Genomic DNA, 18,922 nt, shown 5'->3' on the forward strand with positions numbered 1-18,922 from the left:
AAAACTTCATTCTTTGCCATGTACACTTTCAACAAGTTCTCCAAGCTGTTTGATGCCTCAGCTTGAGGTGGTTTTGAAGCTTCTTGATTAAACCCTTGAGATTGGTTGGGTCAATGCTATAAGAAGTTGTTGTTCAGTCCATTTCCTTGGTTTCTCCAAGAAAAGTTAGGATGATTATGCAGTGAAAGATTGTAGAAGTTGGACTGGGGTCCTTGTCCACTCCTATTTTGATGTTGGTTCCCCACATAGTACACTAACTCGAGATTTGAGGGACAATTCTCAAAAGGATGACCTTCCCTATAATACACATAGGAAACTACTTCAAACAGACTTGGTGGCTAAGCTACAAAATTATTAGCACTATTAGCGGTAAATTATTTTAGCATAAAGGAAATAGATGATACTTGAGTTGATAACGAAGTGAGGGTGTCCACTTCATGAACTCCGGCTACACGTCTTCCTAAATCTATTTGATTTTTTGGCTATTGATAGTTATTACTCGCAATCCTCACAAATGAACTCATAAGCCTCATTATAACACTTAGACAAAATTGTACCATTCGTAGAAGCATCTACCATCAATCTTTTATGTGCATTGAGACCAATATAGAATGTCTCCAATTGGATACAATGAGGAATCCCATGATGAGGACACTTAGAAAGTAACTCCTTGAATTGCTTCAAAGTCTCATACAAAGACTCATCATCCAATTGTTAGAAGGTTGTGATCTCGTTCCTCAACTTAGCGTTTTTGCTAGGCAGGAAATGCTTAACCAAAAATGTTTCTGCTAATCCATGCCATGTAGATATGGAACTTGGTGGCAATGAATTAAGCCATGCTCGTGCTCGATCTCGCAACGAGTATGAAAAAAACTTCAACCTCAGTGCGTCTTTAGTCAGATCAACTATCTTGAATGAATCACTCACCTCCATAAACAATCGAAGATGGAGGTGTGGATCTTCCGTGGGCATACCACTGAATTGGCCCACCGTTTGGAGCATTTGAAACATCACTGGTTTCCATTCAAATTGGGGTGCCTCAATATCTAGCCTTCTAATTCCTGGATTTAACTCATTGAAAAGTGGCACAACATATTGTCTGATGCATCGATCCCTATCATGGCAATAAGGATGGGATTTCGACACGATCAGCTTTATTACCTTGGTCTTGATTCTGATTTCCAAGGTCCATCTCGACTTGTGTTTGAGCTATTCGTTCACGTCTTCTTTGTCTGAAAGTTCACTCAATTTTAGGGTTTACAGGGAGTAAATTGATAATTTGATCTATGCTTATAAACACTTGAGAAGAAAATCACAAAAAAAAAGAATAAGTTTGTAATGTTAGAAATAAACCAAATTGGAAGTAAATAATTTCACAAAAGAAATAACTATGGCAATAGTTAACAATCCCTGGCAACGGTGCCAAAAACTTGTAACGCTTAGGTTTGTGCAAGTGTACACAGTCATTATCAAGTAATAAGTAAATATAGAGTTACCGTTTCCATAGGGATTGTATTTGTGCTAAGTCACCTAATTTGTAAATTATATTAAAAATTTGGTAAATAAAAACACAATATAGTTGAGAAGTGATGATTAAAATATATTAAACTAAATCCAATGATCCCTAATGAAAATTATCCTAAATATGCAAACTATATGAATAAGATAGATTTTATCAAAATTAAACACAATTTGCAACAATTATAACATAAATAAACTAGGACAATTACTTTAATTAAACTCAACTTATTATCAACATGCTTAATAACATTCGGAAAAACATTCCATGGCAACTCGATCTTTCATGAGTTTGGAAACCACATTAGGTCCTTTCGGAATCCTTTACTTAGTAAATATGCATTTTACTAATCCTTATTTACTAAGGGTTTCTTAGTATTCGTGTGAGGTAACAGGGACATGTTAGGTTTGAAACAGTTTAATCACACAAATCTAAAAACTATGCAGATAATAGAGCTTGGTTAGAGTTGTTATGCAACCTGCAATTTAATCGGGTTAGGATTTAAATTGAGCATGCACATTTCAATTATGCGTCCATTAGCTATCGTCTGGTTAGGATCGCTCAGCTAATTCAAGTGCATTTCAATCATGTATGAACAAAATACAGACTTGATTTTAATTTAAAACATGATCGATTGAGGCACAAACATTATAAGCATGAATCAAATAAATGTTATTTAATCAAAGCAATCATTCTAGCTTAAATAAAATTAATCTAACATTGTTGTAAACAAGAACAAAGAACACATAGAAAACATTTTTAAATTAAATTAAAGAAAGGAAAGATTAAACCCAAATCAAAGTGGTTGTCAACCAAGACTCTGATTGACTAGGCTCCTTCGCTTCTTTGCTTACTTCTTTGCTGATGGCTCTCTAAGGTGGCCGAAGTAGGGCTCTTTAAGAGGAATTAATTGTTAAAATTTCTATGAAGAGATGATGCTAGGCATGGGGAATGGAAAAGGCTAAGAGATTTTGGAGAGAAGAGAGAATGATGAAGGATGAAGGATGATGAGTGAGGGAATGAAGGGGTCATATTTATAGGTGAAGAGAGGTGAGTAGTTTGCTAAAAATAGTTAGGTTTAGTCTCTTCAAATCTCTTCCTTGGATGGCCAGCCATAATTAGTAGAATTTGAGCTGACTTTTGCTTAATTTTTAAGCAAATTAAATGTCATAATAACTCAGGACTGAGGCTCGGTCAATCGTAAATCTTCGGGCAAATCTCTAACTTCTTCAATAATGCAAGGACCTTGCGTAATTAAACCAAAAAGCGGCTTAAAAGAACAGCCATATGTAGCCGAATTTGGGTTGACTTGGTCTTCAATTTGGACAGTTTTGTAATTCAACAAAGCTATCAGACCTATCCAATATAAATTAATAAGTTAAAGGGCCAAAGAATAAAATTTAACCAATTTAAATAATTAATTAAAACCCAAATTATCAATGAAATATTTTAAAATGAATTATTAAATATAATTTTATATTTTATTATTTAATTTAATCATGCATGGCCCATTTTATGTCTTAAAAATATAATACGCTCAAATCAATATAAAATAAGTTATTTTGTGCATGAAAACTATATAATAAAGAAAAAAATCACATTTTAATAATTTATATGTCCTTATTTCATATTTTCACATATTTCATTAATTTATTAAACAATTGCTTAGTTTTTAAGTAAAGGTGATAAATTACATAGGAAAAATCCTATATATTTTTCAGTTTACAATGCCTATGATAAATTGGGTGTAACACCCCGTACCCGAGACCGTTGCCGGAGTCGAACACGAGGTGCTAACAGACTTAATTCATTTATTTTCACAGACCATTTTAAAAATTTCCAGACAAGCTGGCTAACTGCATCACTGTCACCTTAAAAATCTTATCTTGAGTTCCAAAACTCGAAAACCAGTTTCGTAAATTTTACCTGAAAATAGACTCATATATCCATCTACAAATTTTTTTTCTAGAATTTTTGGTCGAGCCAATTAGTACAGTTTATTAGTTAAATTTTACCCTGTTTCATGGTTCGACTACTCTGACCTTCATGCATTATGACTTAGATATCTCCTTGTACAAGGCTTCAATACTTATGCCGTTTGTTTCTAAAGAAACTAGACTCAAAACGGAATCTGTAAATATAGGGCATGACTTCTAATTATCTCTGGTTAATTTATAGTGAATTTCCAAAGTCAGAACAGGGGATCCAGAAATCGCTCTGGCCCTGTTTCACGAAAACTTAAGCATCTCATAAAATATGGCTCATATGATTGTTTCGTTACTTTCATATGAAAATAGATTCATCAAGGTTCGATTACATAATTTATTCACTATTTAATTCCATTCCTACTATTTTAGTGATTTTCAAATCCACACCACTGCTGCTGTCAGCATCTGTTTTAAGGTAAACTTTACCTATTTCATGGTTTTCCATGAATCAACTAGAATTTGTCATACAAAGCACCAAAATGATCATGATTAACCATTCCAATGGCTAATCGTTACCAAACATTTCCATACCTCTCAATGAACAACATACAAAACGATTATAATGCTATGCTCAAAGTATATATAAGCCATTTTCGCATGGCTATCCAAATTTATACAAAACCAAAGGGTACATGACCAACAACAACAAGGGTAGTCCTATACATGCCATTTTCAGAGTTCAACCAAAAGTGTACCAAAAGGGCTTTGATAGTGTGGACGACTTCGACTTCGACAATCCCGAGTCCGATAGCTGACGAACCAAAATCTATAAAACAGAGATTCAAAGAATGGAGTAAGCATTTAATGCTTACTAAGTTTTGAGCAATGAAATTAGGCACAACTGAAGTATATCATTCATATACCTAAACGGATAATTTCATATACACATATTCTCAAAAATCAGTTCTACTTCACATTTCCAACCCTCATATTCACACATAAGGGATCAACTTAACCAAAGGTCGGAAGCTCATTAATTGACTGAGCGAATAATATTTAAAAGGAATCAACTACTCCAATGCATATATGAAACGTACCTCATCGTTGGGATTTTACGAGCGTATTAATTGAAATTATTACAGCAAGATCGCTCATTCCCAAACCAAGTACCTTCGGAATTTAGTCGGATATAGCTACTTGCTCAAATGCCTTCGGGACTTAGCCCAGTTATAGTAACTCGCACAAATGCCTTCGGGACTTGGCCCGGATATAGTAACTCGCACAAATGCCTTCGGGACTTAGCCCGGTTATAGTAACTCGCACAAATGCCTTCGGGACTTAGCCCGGATATAGTAACTCGCACAAATGCCTTCGGGCTTAGCCCGGAATTAGTCACTAGCACAAATGCCTTCAGGACTTAGCCCGGTTATCATCCGAATATCCATGCACATATCAATAAATCATGACACATCTATATTTCATTTTCATAACTAGAATTCAAACACAAGTCACTTATCAAGCATTATCATTTTCGGCTCAATAGTTACATACAAAAAGCATGATTTTGATTTACTTAAAACATGATCTAATCGAATCATAATCTAAGATCCATTACTCAAAAACTTACCTCGGATGTTGTCGAACGATTTCGACGACTATTCGATCACTTTTTCCTTTCCCTTATCCAACTTTGGTCCTCTAAGCTGTTGAGCTAATTCAAACAAATTTAACTTATTAAAGTCTCATTATGCTAGCGTATGGCCGAATATGACAAGGAGTTTGATAGGTCATATGGCCACCTTTAGCTCAAATACAAAATGGTCATACGCATTTTTAATCACATTGAGCAATTTAATACAATTAATCTAACATTTCCTCATGTGCACCTTTATGACCGAATACACACATCATTAACCTAATATCAATTAACTAAGCACTTTAACAAATTCTCCTTGAGCGGATTATCTAAGTCAAGATAGATTCATCATTATGCTCGCCTATAACCGAATACATGCAACACCAATCTATCTCATGTGGCCGAATATGCATGTCTATGTTGAGGCCAATTATATGCTTAATACTTCATACAAATATGGTTACTTGTATTGACTACATACCATTTTGTTTCAAGTTCAAAACTCGGCTAATACACATATATACACTAGTAATCAAATACTAACATTTGCACTTCACCTTACTACCATTTTTCATCCAAATAACATGAACAACAACCATATTTCTCTTCTACTTCCTACCATGGCCGAATGCATCAAGACACCATACCATTTCAATTTTGGTTATGGGTTAAACAAAGAACTTAATGTCTGACTCAAAAATGCTAAAAAGAAAATCCAAGAGTCATCAATCCACCATCACATGTATCATTACAAAGCTTCACATTTAGCATGCAAATGACATCAACACAAATCCACCTTAGCCGAAACTTAACTCATCTTCATGCCTCATCACCACAACATCAAACACCAACCAAGAAGACAACACCCATGGCCGAATATCATCTCCATCACATAGCAAAGATTTAAACCATGGGCTAGGTAGAACTCAAGCTAACAACTAAAAACATGCATGAATCTCATGGAACAACATCAAACATACCTCCTCCTAAACACCAACCAACCGAACATGAAGCAAGAAAATCCTCTTCTTCTTCCTTCCTCAAGTCACGGCAATGGAGGAGTAGCCTAGCTCATTTTTTTTTTTCTTTTTCTCTTTCTCCTCCTACTAACCACTATTATTTTATTACCCATGCTCCTTATTTTATCATTCCTCCCATAAAACACTAACATAACATGTTTTTGACATTTTACCCATCACATTTTGTCCACCCTCATTGTCATGGCGGCCACTACCAATTAAGTGGGAAATTGACATGCAAGTCCACCCTTTTATTACATGCACTAATAGATCCTTATAGATTAACCTATCACATTTCAAAAGTGTCACACATAAGTCCTATTAACTAAATTCACATGCAATTAACTAAATCGAAGCTTAAAACTTTCACACATTCATATTCACATATTTTAGACAATAATTATCATATTCAAATAATTTGGTGACTCAGTTTAGCGATCCCGAAACCGCTTTCCGACTAGGGTCACTTTAGGGCTGTCACATTGGGTTTGGAATTTGAAGTCATGAATTCACAACATATGAAAAATATTTCAAAATTGAAATATGAAAATGACTTGCTTTCTAAAACCAATCATGAACTTGAAGAGAAAGTAAACAAAATGCAATAAATTATTAATGATTTTGAGAAGAAGAATTTAGATTTGCATAATTTACTTTCTAAAGTTCACGATGATTATGACAAGCAACTTGAGTTGCTTAAGAATGAAAAGTCTCACTCTAAAAAGTTTTAGAAAAAGGAGAAATTTTAAAACAAAACTTTTTGAAAAATAGTTTTAACTTCTATAAACATAGAGGTTGTCAAAACTTTTACAAAAGAAAAATGATTAAAAGTGTATGGGTCCTTAAAGGACTCATAACTTCTCAATATAGGAACTTGATTTCAAAATGGATCCCTAAAGGGACTAAAATTATAATAACTAATGCTTATGGACCCAAAAGAATTTGGGTACCAAAAATCAAAGTTTCTTACTATGTTTGCAGGAAAAGGAGTATTGCTTTGAGGTGGACTATTCAAGGAAAAACTTATGGTACCTTGATAGTGGATGCTTAAGACACATGACCAGTGGCAAGAGTCGTTGTATCAATTTGAAGCCAAAAAGTGGAAAAGAACTTACATTCAGTGACAACTCCACAAAAATAATTGAAGGAGTAGGGTCTATTGGTAAAAACTCTTCAATTATAATTGAAAATGTCTTATATGTCAACTATCTTAAGCATAATCTTCTAAGTATTAGTTAATTATGTGAAAAATGTTTCAATGTCACATTCAACGTAACATTTGAGTCTAAAGGTTGTAAAGTTATTGATATTGCTTCTAATAAGATTGTACTTGTAGGACATAGGATAGAAAATATATATATTGTAACACCCCAAACCCGGCCCAGACGTTACGGCCGAATTCAGCGTGTCACATGGGGAATGTTACTAAAGAAGTCATGTTTTATCCAAAAATCTTTCTTAGGGTTTGAAGAATGTTTTGTTTTAAGTTAAAGTGAACGGAAGCTGTGCACCAGGTAGGAAGCCAGAAAAGAGGAGGTGAGTCTGTTGGACTGCTTAAGTACCAAGCTCTTCACGGATCTAATCCTAGACATGCACACATCCATTGCCACACTTTAAGCCTGTTACTAGTCCATGAATAATTAATTAAGTTTAAGTCTATTTAAAATATTCATTTCCTTTGAAAACGTTTACATTGCGAAAGCTTTGCTCGGTTATCGTGATATTTTGAAAATAAGAAACTTTTATAAAACGCGCCCTAAAGCTAACCAATTTAAATACCCAAAATAAATAAAATAATAAGAAGAGCAGCCTTATTACAACTTAAACCAAAAACAAAATAATCAAAATAATAATTGCGAAACTTAAAAAAAATAGAAATTAATCTTCGTGGCCACTCTGAATCCCGCCCAGCTCCAAGTCCACCAACTAGGGCTCACCTACAAGGATAGAAGGGAAAGGGGTGAGTTTGGAAACTCAGTGTGTAAGGAAAGCCCATTCAAAGCCCAAGTCAGCTCAAGCCCATTAGGCCTAAGCCCATTCAGATAACAGTGTGTATTGGGTCGAAGCCCTTTTCAGAATAAACTGGACCTTAGCCCCATTTTTAGATAACAGTATGTCCCAGAGGCCCATTCCAGAACAGATCAGACATATTCGTGTATGCAAGACCAACCCAGCCTATAACCAACTGCTACACTCCACCCGTACTAGCCCTACACTCCATGCGGGGAACAGCTCAACCCACCCAACCCTACACTCCATAGTTGCAAAGATTCTTTGCTCATTATCGATAAGTTGAGGCAAAGCCTCCAATACGTGGACAAGCCACTTTCAAGTACTTCCTCCATCAATATCCAGTCCCATGCATCGATAATAATAACATGGCATGCAATAAATAATAACATCAAACATGCATTCAGTCAACCTTAACCCTAGGGGTATATCAAGAATTTTACTCTTAGGGGTAATCAAATTTTCCACCTATAAAGGTGTTTCAGTAATTTTATCAGTTTTAAGGGTTTTCATGCATATTTCCACCTTTCGCGTACTAACAGAAACACTTACCGAGGGTTCTTACCGAATTGGGCCCGTTGGCCCACTATCCCAATTTTGGCCCATAAAGCCCAAAAATATCGAAGGCACAGAAATCATGCACTCTGCAGTCTAAACATTGTATTTTACCAAAAACGTTACTCGATTTACCTCACGAGCATTCGTACACTCGCAAGTCCACAAAATACCGATTTTTCGGCATTTCGGCTTTTCAGCTTTTGCCGATCTAGACTATGAAAGGGTGTCAGTTACACACCTGTTTGGATGATATGTTGACGAGATCCACACACAAAAACTGCCTACAATTGGATTACTAACACGTTAATCTAATTATCAAAAATGAACTACGTATTAACCCCCTTACCATATTCGACCAAAAGCACCTTAGGCGCTAGCGATCCTACCTTTGCCGAAATTAGCGACTAGGTTTAGATCCAATTGTTCCACTTGTCCAAGCCTTCAATTAGCATCCTCTATATCACACTATTATCAAAATAAAACAATTATAACATCCCTTAAAGCTACAAGCCCAAATCGACAGCCTCCCTAACCTTTAGGGACTTCGGCTTTTTCTAACTTGAAAGAAATAAGACTAGATCTGAAGTAATGAGTACTTACCACTTATTCCTCCTTGATTTCTATGCAGATCTGATGTAGATCTATCCTCTAAAAGATGGCAGAACCAGAATCCAAGAGATCTGAAGTTTCGGCTATAAGCCCCTAAGTCTTATGGTATTTCGGCTTTTTAAGTGGTGAAAAAGATAATGATTCGAGGCTATAACTTTGGAATAATGCTGCTGACCAATACCAAGGGTTTAGAGAAGATATATGTTGATCAAGAGGAACAAAAATACTGAAGGGTTTTGGCTTTGGAAAAATCGGCATAAGTAGTAAGTTTCGGGATTCGGCTTTTATGGCAAACGGCTATAGAGGTTTTGTGGAGGATGGGATCGATAGAGAAGGTGAGTAGGGTGATCAGAAGGTTTCGGCTAACAGAATAAGCATAAGGGAAGAAAGAAAATGGAGAAAAAGAGAGGGAGAAAATTCGGCATCAAGAAAAGGAACTTGCGTTTTCGGCTTTTGTGAGAACTCAGAATGAATGAATGAAAACTTTCAGGTGGCTAACCCTAATCCTCCAAGACAGAAAAAGAAAAGAACCTAACCCTAATATCAACTAAAGCAATCGGCCCAACCTCCCTAAGGCCCTTGCCGAAATTTTCTTGAGTGATCATGTGCCCAGCACATGTCCAAAATTAAAAAGTAACTACATGCCTACCTTACGACTCGAACTTTGGACCTTCAATTCCTTCCCATGCGCCATTTTTTTAGGAATCTATTGGCTCCACCTTGCCACTTTACCAAATCTTTATTTGTGTCATGACTTACGAAGTTCTTCTCAAAGCCCACTTAACCCAGTATCCTATTCACTTAAAATCCAACCTTGATATTTTACCATGTTTAACCTAGGCTTGGGCCTTCTAAAGACCTATTAACACATTTAAACACCATTCCAATATTCAGAACACCAAAATTTCAAAATTTACCAAAAATCACAGAAACCCGAAAAAATCCCGAAAATCAGGGCGTTACATATATGGTGCATTTAGATCATTTGCATAATTCTAACATATGCCTTGTTGCTAAAAATGAAAATAGTTCTTTATTATCGCATAGAAAACTCGGACATACTAACATGAGCATGTAACAACCCGTTTTTCAGTAGTGTCAGAAACAGTGATTTCAAGGCCACAATTTCGACGAGAGAGTCCATAATTTATTTAATTAATATTTATGAGTTAAATATAGTATAATAATGAATCATGATTTAATAGATTTTATTAATTGGTTAGTTGGTCAAGGTACAAGTGGTACGTACTGAAAGTCAAGTTGTTTTGAAAATAAGGTATCGGGACCTCGTTTCTGTAAACTGAGCTCGTAAATATTTAAAATATTTACGAAACTAATATATAGGTGATTTGAAGTTGGTTCAAAAAAATTTAGTGTTTGGATGATTAATTATGGAAAAATGACTAAATTGTAAAAAATTGTAAAAATTAATCAGTATTGATTTTTAGTAACTAAGTGGCTTAATTAATAAGTGATTAAGGTTCAAATTGGTAATTATACCATAATTCTATAATGGTGGACGGGTAGACAGTTGGCGTGGTTTTCTAACATTAAATAATTTATTTTTAATTAAATAATTAAAATGAAAATGGATAAACCGAGCCTGTAAATATTTAATAAAATATTTACTGAACTGATATATAGGTGAAGTGAAGTTGGTTCAAAAAAGTTTAGTGTTTGGATGATTCATAATGGAAAAAAGGATTAATTCATAAAAACTGTAAAAACTAATCAATATTGATTTTTAGTAACTAAATGGCTTAATTAATAAGTGATTAAGGTTCAAATTGATAATTATGCCATAATTCTATAATGGTGGAGGTAATTCTAAAGATTCCCCGGGGGAAAAATAGAGATGTCTCCTACGTTACCCATAATATGTGGAAGTATCGACGTAATTTCATAGTCATTCGGTCTGAATGCTACATGAAGAACATAAGCCAGATGACGGAACGAGAAGACCTAGGATGTAGAAGATCATAACATGAGTGGTTCGACAGATTTGAATTCCTATATATCCACTCATGTGGTACTTCATTGTACAATATATATAAGAATTATACGATAAGAATTATACGAATCCATCGTATAGATATCATCATCTACATCCGTAAAGCCGTATGCTTTGGAAGAAGCTTGTACAGTTTGGGAAGGGTTTTGATTGATCGATCAAAAGAAGAATCTACTTCAACTGATATGCCCTTAGGCACGGCCATACATAACATAGAAATCACACTTGGAAGGGGTGGACAATTAGCTAGAGCAGCGGGCGCAAGTTGGTATGGTTTTCTAACATTAAATAATTTATTTTTAATTAAATAATTAAAATGAAAATGGTTAAACCGAGTCCATAAGTATTTAATAAAATATGTACAGAACTGATATATAGGTGAACTAAAATTGATTCGAAAAAATTTAGTGTTTGGATGATTAATTATGAAAAAAGGACTAAATCGAAAAAACTATAAAAATTAATCAAAATTGATTTTTAGTAACTAAATGGCTTAATTAATAAGTGATTAAGGTTCAAATTGGTAATTATGCCATAATTCTATAATGGTGGATGGGTGGATGGTTGGTGTGGTTTTCTAACATTAAATAATTTATTTTTAATTAAATAATTAAAATGAAAATGGTTAAAACATAAAATAATTAGGAAATGGTGATCACTTTCATTTCTTTTCTTCTCCTAAAACTGAAAAAAAACCATGGATGAATGCTCCAAAGTTTGACCAAGTTCATGTTTATGCATGTAAGTGATTTTCTTACCAGTTTCAAGTAATTTTTATGTTTTTTAGATCGTTGCTAAATCGTACCTCCGTTTTTGAAACTATTAAAGATTTTGGATTTTTCCATTAATGAATCTTAGTTATTTTTTATGTTAAATGATGAATTTGTAGTCTTTATTGTTGTTTAGGACTAGTTTGTGAAGTAATTTTTGATAGTTTTTAATTAAATGGCTAGTTTATTAAAATATTAAAATTTACATGGAATTCTTGTGAATTTTGAATAATTATGGACTATACTAGTATAGAAAGAAATTGGGCTAGCATGGGAAGTGGCAAAATTTTGATAAATTTGTAATTTTGAGTTTAGGGACTAAATTGCAAGAAATGTAAAAATTTAGGGAAAATATATAAATAATGAAAACTTAAGGGTCACATGCATAAAAATAAGTTGAATATGTATTTATATTTGATATATTAAATTTAATCATTATATAAATCAATAATTGAATCTTGCGGAGGATAATAAGAGAAAAGGGAAAATCGCAGATTAGTCCCTACGAGTCAACTGATAGCGTATCTTAGGTAAGTTCATGGATTAGTTATATGTTTATATATTCATGTTATATATTGTATGAATTAATTAATTAATTTGTGATTGAATTATTATTATGGAATTAGGAATATTAACTATTTCAAAGTTGAATGTAAGGTGATTAAAATTTACGAAATGTGAAAAATGTATATGTGAATATTAATAATTCATGCTATTTTGAATTAGATAAAATTGATATGTGGCTTAATATTTAATATTGGTTTGTAATGATAAATTGTTTACCAATTAAGTATAAGGTGAAAGAATATTTAATTGGAAATTGATGAATGATTGTGAAATATGAATTATATGATCTTGTAATGGATGTAATGGAATTATAATGTGTGTACAAATATTCGGAAGTGCCTTTGATTTTTTAATATGATGAATTCAATTAAAGTGCCTATTTGAATGTAGTAAACGATTAGGATATGATTGGTGTGCCAATAGGGTTATTTGAGTGCTGTACGGGATATATGTAATGGTACGAAGATATTACTAATTATACTGGAATTTAGCATTTGTTGCAGATTATTGAGTTATACTAGTGTGGTGGATGGATGTATTGATACTGATTATATGATGCCTACGAGCTTTGCAGTTCGATGCTCTGGTGTGTTGTAGTTTGAGCTCTTATGAGCATTCTGGTGTGGTGTAGTTTCCCATGTATTTGTATCTGTTTATTATAGTTCATCGGGCCATATGATGAAAAAATATATATGTATTGAATTCATGAATTATTTGAAGATGATATGTTTATAAGAATATTGAAATGTTAAGTGATGAAATTGAATAAATAATAATTATGTGTTTAAGAGTTGTTCGAAACAATATTAAAACAATTGGAAATGTAACAGCCAATTTTCAAGTCAAATTAGAACAGTGGTTTTGAGACCACAAATCTGAAGTCAAAATATTTATTTTATTATTTTAATAAGGTCTGCGGCATGATAGATTAATTACGTGAAAGTTTCGTAAAGAAATTTTACCGTTTAAATGCCTAATTCGGTAAAAAGGACTAAATTGCGTAACGTGTAAAAGTTGAGTTCTATTGTTTAAAATTATTAATGAATTATTAATATGGAAGTCCTTATGATGTAATTAGTCTATTTATTATGTAAGTGGACATTCTTGGACATTGTTTAAATGACATTTATGTTTATTACTAAGGTTATTATGGTAATTGATGATTAAAATGAAAACTAAATGAAAAACAAATGCATAATTTGTATCATCTTCTCCAAAAAGAGAACACAAAACTGTTCTCTAAAAAAAATAGGGCTAGGATTCGTTTAAGCTTCAAATAGCCATTTGGTAAGTGATTTTTAACTCGTTTTTGATTATTTTTACGTTTTTGAGATCGTTGCTTCGTATATTAGCTAGCCTGTACCTTAATTTTTGAATTTGTTCATGATTTTGCAAAGTGCCATTGATGAATACTTGAGTTCTTTGATGTTTAAAATTAGATTATGGAAGCCTGATGATAGTTAAACTAGTTTTGTTAAGTGATTTTTGACAAAAATGTCAATTAGGGATTAAATTATGAAATTGTAAAATGTGGGGATTAAAAGTGTGAATAAAATGAAAATATGGACTACTAGTATTATATAGGAAATTTGGCTACCATGGGTTATGGTCTAATTGTGCAATTTTGCATTTTTATGTGTTAAGGACTAAATTGCAAAGTAGTCAAAAATCTAGGGGTAAAATTGTAAATTAGCCAAAATGAATGTTATAGACTAAATTGAATTGAATGAAAGTTTGAATGAGTTAATTTGATATTATATAGATCAAGATAAGCAAATACAGGAACTAGATCGGGGAAAACGAAAAGTGGACGAATAGCCGATAGTTTTATTTAAGGATACGAGGTAAGTTCGTATAATTAGAATCAAACTTTTATAAACTTGTAATTATTGACATGAATGCATATAATGGAAATACTTGAAGTATGAATGCCTTATTGATGTAATTTATATTGTTACTAAGCCCCGTTTGAACTGTATGAATTCAAAGGATACAAGTGACTTGTCACTAGGGTTACCGATTTGGTCGAACTCCTGCATTTGTTACGGACTCACCACAGCTCGTATGAGCTTACTAATATATCAACTCGTAAGAGCTTACTGTTTTCAGCTCGATAGAGCTTACCGTTTCAGCTCAATAGAGCTTACTGTTCATCAGCTCAGGAGGAGCTTACTGATCATGGCTCGAAAGAGCATAAATGATAATGAGTTGACGGATTACTGATGTTTATCACCTGAGTATCCTTTGAAGTTCTAATAGGTTCAACGAGCATAAATATTGTTTTTACCGACGAGTACCGTAATTGAATGAATTATTGAATATGTGATTGAAAAGGAAATGTTGAATATGATGTATTTGATATATGTGAATTTGATATGATACAATGTATTGAGTATTGAGATTGAGAATGGATGATTACATGTATATATATGTGACTAACTTGTTGATGAATGCTTGTGTTAGGCATTAGGAAAATTGAATTGAGTTTACCTTATTTAATTGCTTTGATTTTGGTATAATGGTAAGTTTAATTCTAAATTATATGGGCTTACTAAGGTATAAAGCTTACTCTATTTCTTTTTCTATGTTTTATAGAGGCTCATTAGCTCGCTTATTTTGGACAAGTTGGAGTTGCACATCACACAATCCAATTTTCGATTAGTACTTTTGATCTTGTGGATATATGTAAATATGATATGTATAGGCTAGTTTGAAATATGTTAGTTATGTTACTTAATATCATGACTTTAGTATGTTTTTGTGTATTCAGTTGAATTAAGTGTTCAATTATGGTATGTTTTGGCAAGGTAATGATGGAATGAAATTATGCAAGTGAGGTATTGATATATATTTTGTTAAATGAATGGTTTATGCATGATGTTAAATATATATTTGGGTATGTAATTGTTAGGTTTTGATATGGTAAATCATGTGTATTGGAATGATTATTTTGGCTTCCTATTGAGTTGTAAAAATGTGGTCATTTATGCTTGTGAATGCCTGTGTTTATAGGGTGGCAAAATGGCTTTGCAAATAGCCTATTTTTGTCCACACGGGCGTGTGTCTCAGCCGTGTGTGACACACGATCATGTTGCATGGTCATGTGTCCCCTGGTATTGAAATGAAATTGAAGTCATTATGCTCCACACGACCTCACACATGGGCAAGTGACCGGCCATGTGGTACAAGTCAGTCACACAGCTTAGCACACGGGCGTGTGACTTGGCCGTGTTGATAAGTCATATACCCTACAATTTTGGCACGGCCTGATACACAGCCGTGTGTGGTCATTTCAAAGGGAACACGAGCTAGACACACAGGCGTGTGGTTGGCCATGTGACCCAAGTCAGTATCCTCTCCAGTTTTCACATAGCCTGGCACACGGGCGTGTCCTTGGCCATGTGACACAAGTCAATATGTATGCCCTGTTTTCACACAGTCTAAGACACGGGCGTGTCTATTAGCCTTGCAGGCACACAACCTGTTCACATGGGTGTGTGACACTTGAAATGTTGAAAATATTTCTAAGTTTCCAAAATTTTAATATGTTATCGATTTAGTCCCGAATGTATGATTAAAGCTTTGTATGCTCAATTTAAGTACAGATTGAATGTGCATGAATGATATTGACTGAAATAAGATGATTTTAGATAAATGATTGTTCTAAAGTATATTATAAGTCTGGTAATGCCTCTTAACCTATTCCGGCGACAGTTACAGGTTAGGGGTGTTACAGGAAAGTTTATAGTTATATGTATGAAATGCTTACCTGATAAATGCAATATTGGTGACAAAATTATGTATAAAAGAAATGGAATATGAATATGAATTGACATGATTGATTGTTAATACGATTTATATGTTGAATCTTTCCTAACTAAATGATACGAAAATATGTTGTAATGAATGATTAAGAGATTATACAAATGATATGTGAAACGCTCACCTTATTTTTGTAAATATCTTGATAGGAAATACATATTAAATTAGTTATATTTGTTTACTTAATTGTAAACCAAGTAAGAATTTCGTTTAAGTAATTATGAACTTACTAAGCTATATAAGCTTACTCTATTATATTTACTATTTTCTATAGTTTTCATTTTGCGAAATCGGTTGGATGGAAAAATTTCAAGGCTAACACTATCAAGTTCCTGTTTTGATATCTTTGACTTGGTTTATAACAGCCCGATTTTGGGTCTAGTCGGAACAGTGGTTTCGGGACCACAAATTTAACAAAGAAAAATGTGTTTTTATTATATTTTTATGGTCTACATTTTTATGGAGTTATTTTGTAAAAATTTCGTTTGAAAATTTTGACGTTTCGGCATTCCATTTAGTCAAAAGGACTAAATTGTAAAAAGTGAAAAAGTTGATTTCTATATGCTAGAGGTGCCCAATTTTTATGAATTTTTAAATTGAAAGTCCTTAAATGGTAATTAGACCATTTGATAATTTTTTGGACAAAAATGGACATGAAATAGGTGAAATAGAATATTTTAAAGTTAGGGGCATTTTGGTAATTTAGTAATTAAAATGAATTAAAAACAAAATTAAAAGTCAATTTCTATCCATCTTCAAACCTATGGCCAAATTTCACAAGAGGAAACCATGGCTAGGGTTTTTCACGCTTCCAAGCTCGATTGTAAGTCCCTTTTAGCCCCGTTTTTAATGATTTTCATGTTTCTGAAATCCTCGTTACAAGATCTATCTATTTCTACCACTAATCTGAGATATTGTTAAATTCTAGGGTTTTTACCCATGATTAATACGTGTGTATTTTGTGTTTAATGGTAGAAAATGCATGTTTATGGTTAGAGAAACAACTTTTACTAAGTGATTTTCGATAAAAATGCCTAAAAGGACTAATTTGTAAAAGTTATAAAATATGTCATAAAAATGTGATTTAATGAAAATGTGAGCTACTATAAGTATAAAATAGGTTCGGTTATGCATGGGTAGTAAAGAAATTGAACATATTTCATTTTATGAGCATAAGGACAAAAGTGTAAATATGACAGTTTAGGGGCAAAAATGTAATTTTGTCATAATATGATTTTTGGGTCACAATGAATAATGTGACTAATAATTGAGCTAAATGTGTTGTTATAGATCAAGAAAAGCAAGATTCGGGCCTAGAACGAGGGAAAAACAGGTATTGGACGGTTAGGTCTTTTTCACCATTTTTGCTATTAAAGTAAGTTCGTATGTAAATAATTCCACATTATGTTGTTATGTATCTAATGCTTTAATATTGTAATAAATGTATATTTGTTTCTATGGATTTGATTAATGACGACTCGATGACGATTCGACAAAGAATTGATACTTCGAAATCCAAGTTGAACCTCAAGAATAGCTAGGATACAAATGTCATGACATTAGGGTTATATGAGATCCTATGTAAGACGATGTCTAGGACATGGCATTGAAATCGATATGATATCCCATGTAAGACCATATATGGGATATGGCATTGGCATCGATATGTGATTTCGTGTATGACGATGTCTGGGACATGGCATCGATATGAGACATCGTGTAAGACCATAGCTGGGCTATCAGCATCAATATCTGTGATCCCATGTAAGACCATATCTGGGATATGGCATTGGCATCTTACTATGTGTACGATTTTCCCCGAGTATCCTTTAGTATTCCAAGTGGTTCAACGGGTAATTCAAGGATTATGTCAAAGATGTGAAAAGGTATGATCATGTTGAAAGGGTACAGGTATGTACGAAAATTTCATGAATAATGAACTTGATGTATATTGGACATTTGGTAAGAATGTAAATGAGTAAGTCATACCTATGAGAATGATTTTGTGACGACCTTGTGATTATATGTGACTACCTTGTGATTATAGGTCCATAAATATGTGGTAAATTTGATTGATGATCATGTCTAAGGTTTTAGGCCAAATTAAATTGAGACATGATATGTTTATCCCTTTACCTTGTGGCCTAATGAATATGAAAGGAGAAATGGATTGGCATAAATGCCTATTTAAAAATGATTATGAAAGAGTAAAATTAGCATTAAAACAATTTTGGACAGCAGTAGTAGTATAAATTTGAAAAATCACCAAATATTGTGGAAATCGAATTAGAAGTTGAATAAAATATGAAATTAAATTTTATTGAGTCTTGTTTTTCACAGAAGAAATGGTGTTAGCAATGGAATTGTAAATTATGAGATATAGTAAATTTTGTGAGACAAGGTCAGAAGGATTTCGGGTTCCCCCGTTCTGACTTTGGAAAACCATTAAAAAATTTATAAAAATACTTGGAGG

At 33.2% G+C, this 18,922-nt stretch overlaps 1 non-coding gene across 1 annotated transcript; it reads left to right on the forward strand.

Annotated features, from left to right (window-relative positions):
• Positions 1-637: 637 nt before the first annotated feature.
• LOC128294986 (small nucleolar RNA R71) lies at positions 638-744 on the forward strand. Its single transcript, XR_008285293.1, has one exon. It is a non-coding gene; the product is annotated as a small nucleolar RNA R71 (small nucleolar RNA).
• Positions 745-18,922: the final 18,178 nt, after the last annotated feature.

This window comes from Gossypium arboreum, chromosome 6 (genome assembly GCF_025698485.1).
Source record: "Gossypium arboreum isolate Shixiya-1 chromosome 6, ASM2569848v2, whole genome shotgun sequence".
NCBI lineage: Eukaryota > Viridiplantae > Streptophyta > Magnoliopsida > Malvales > Malvaceae > Gossypium > Gossypium arboreum.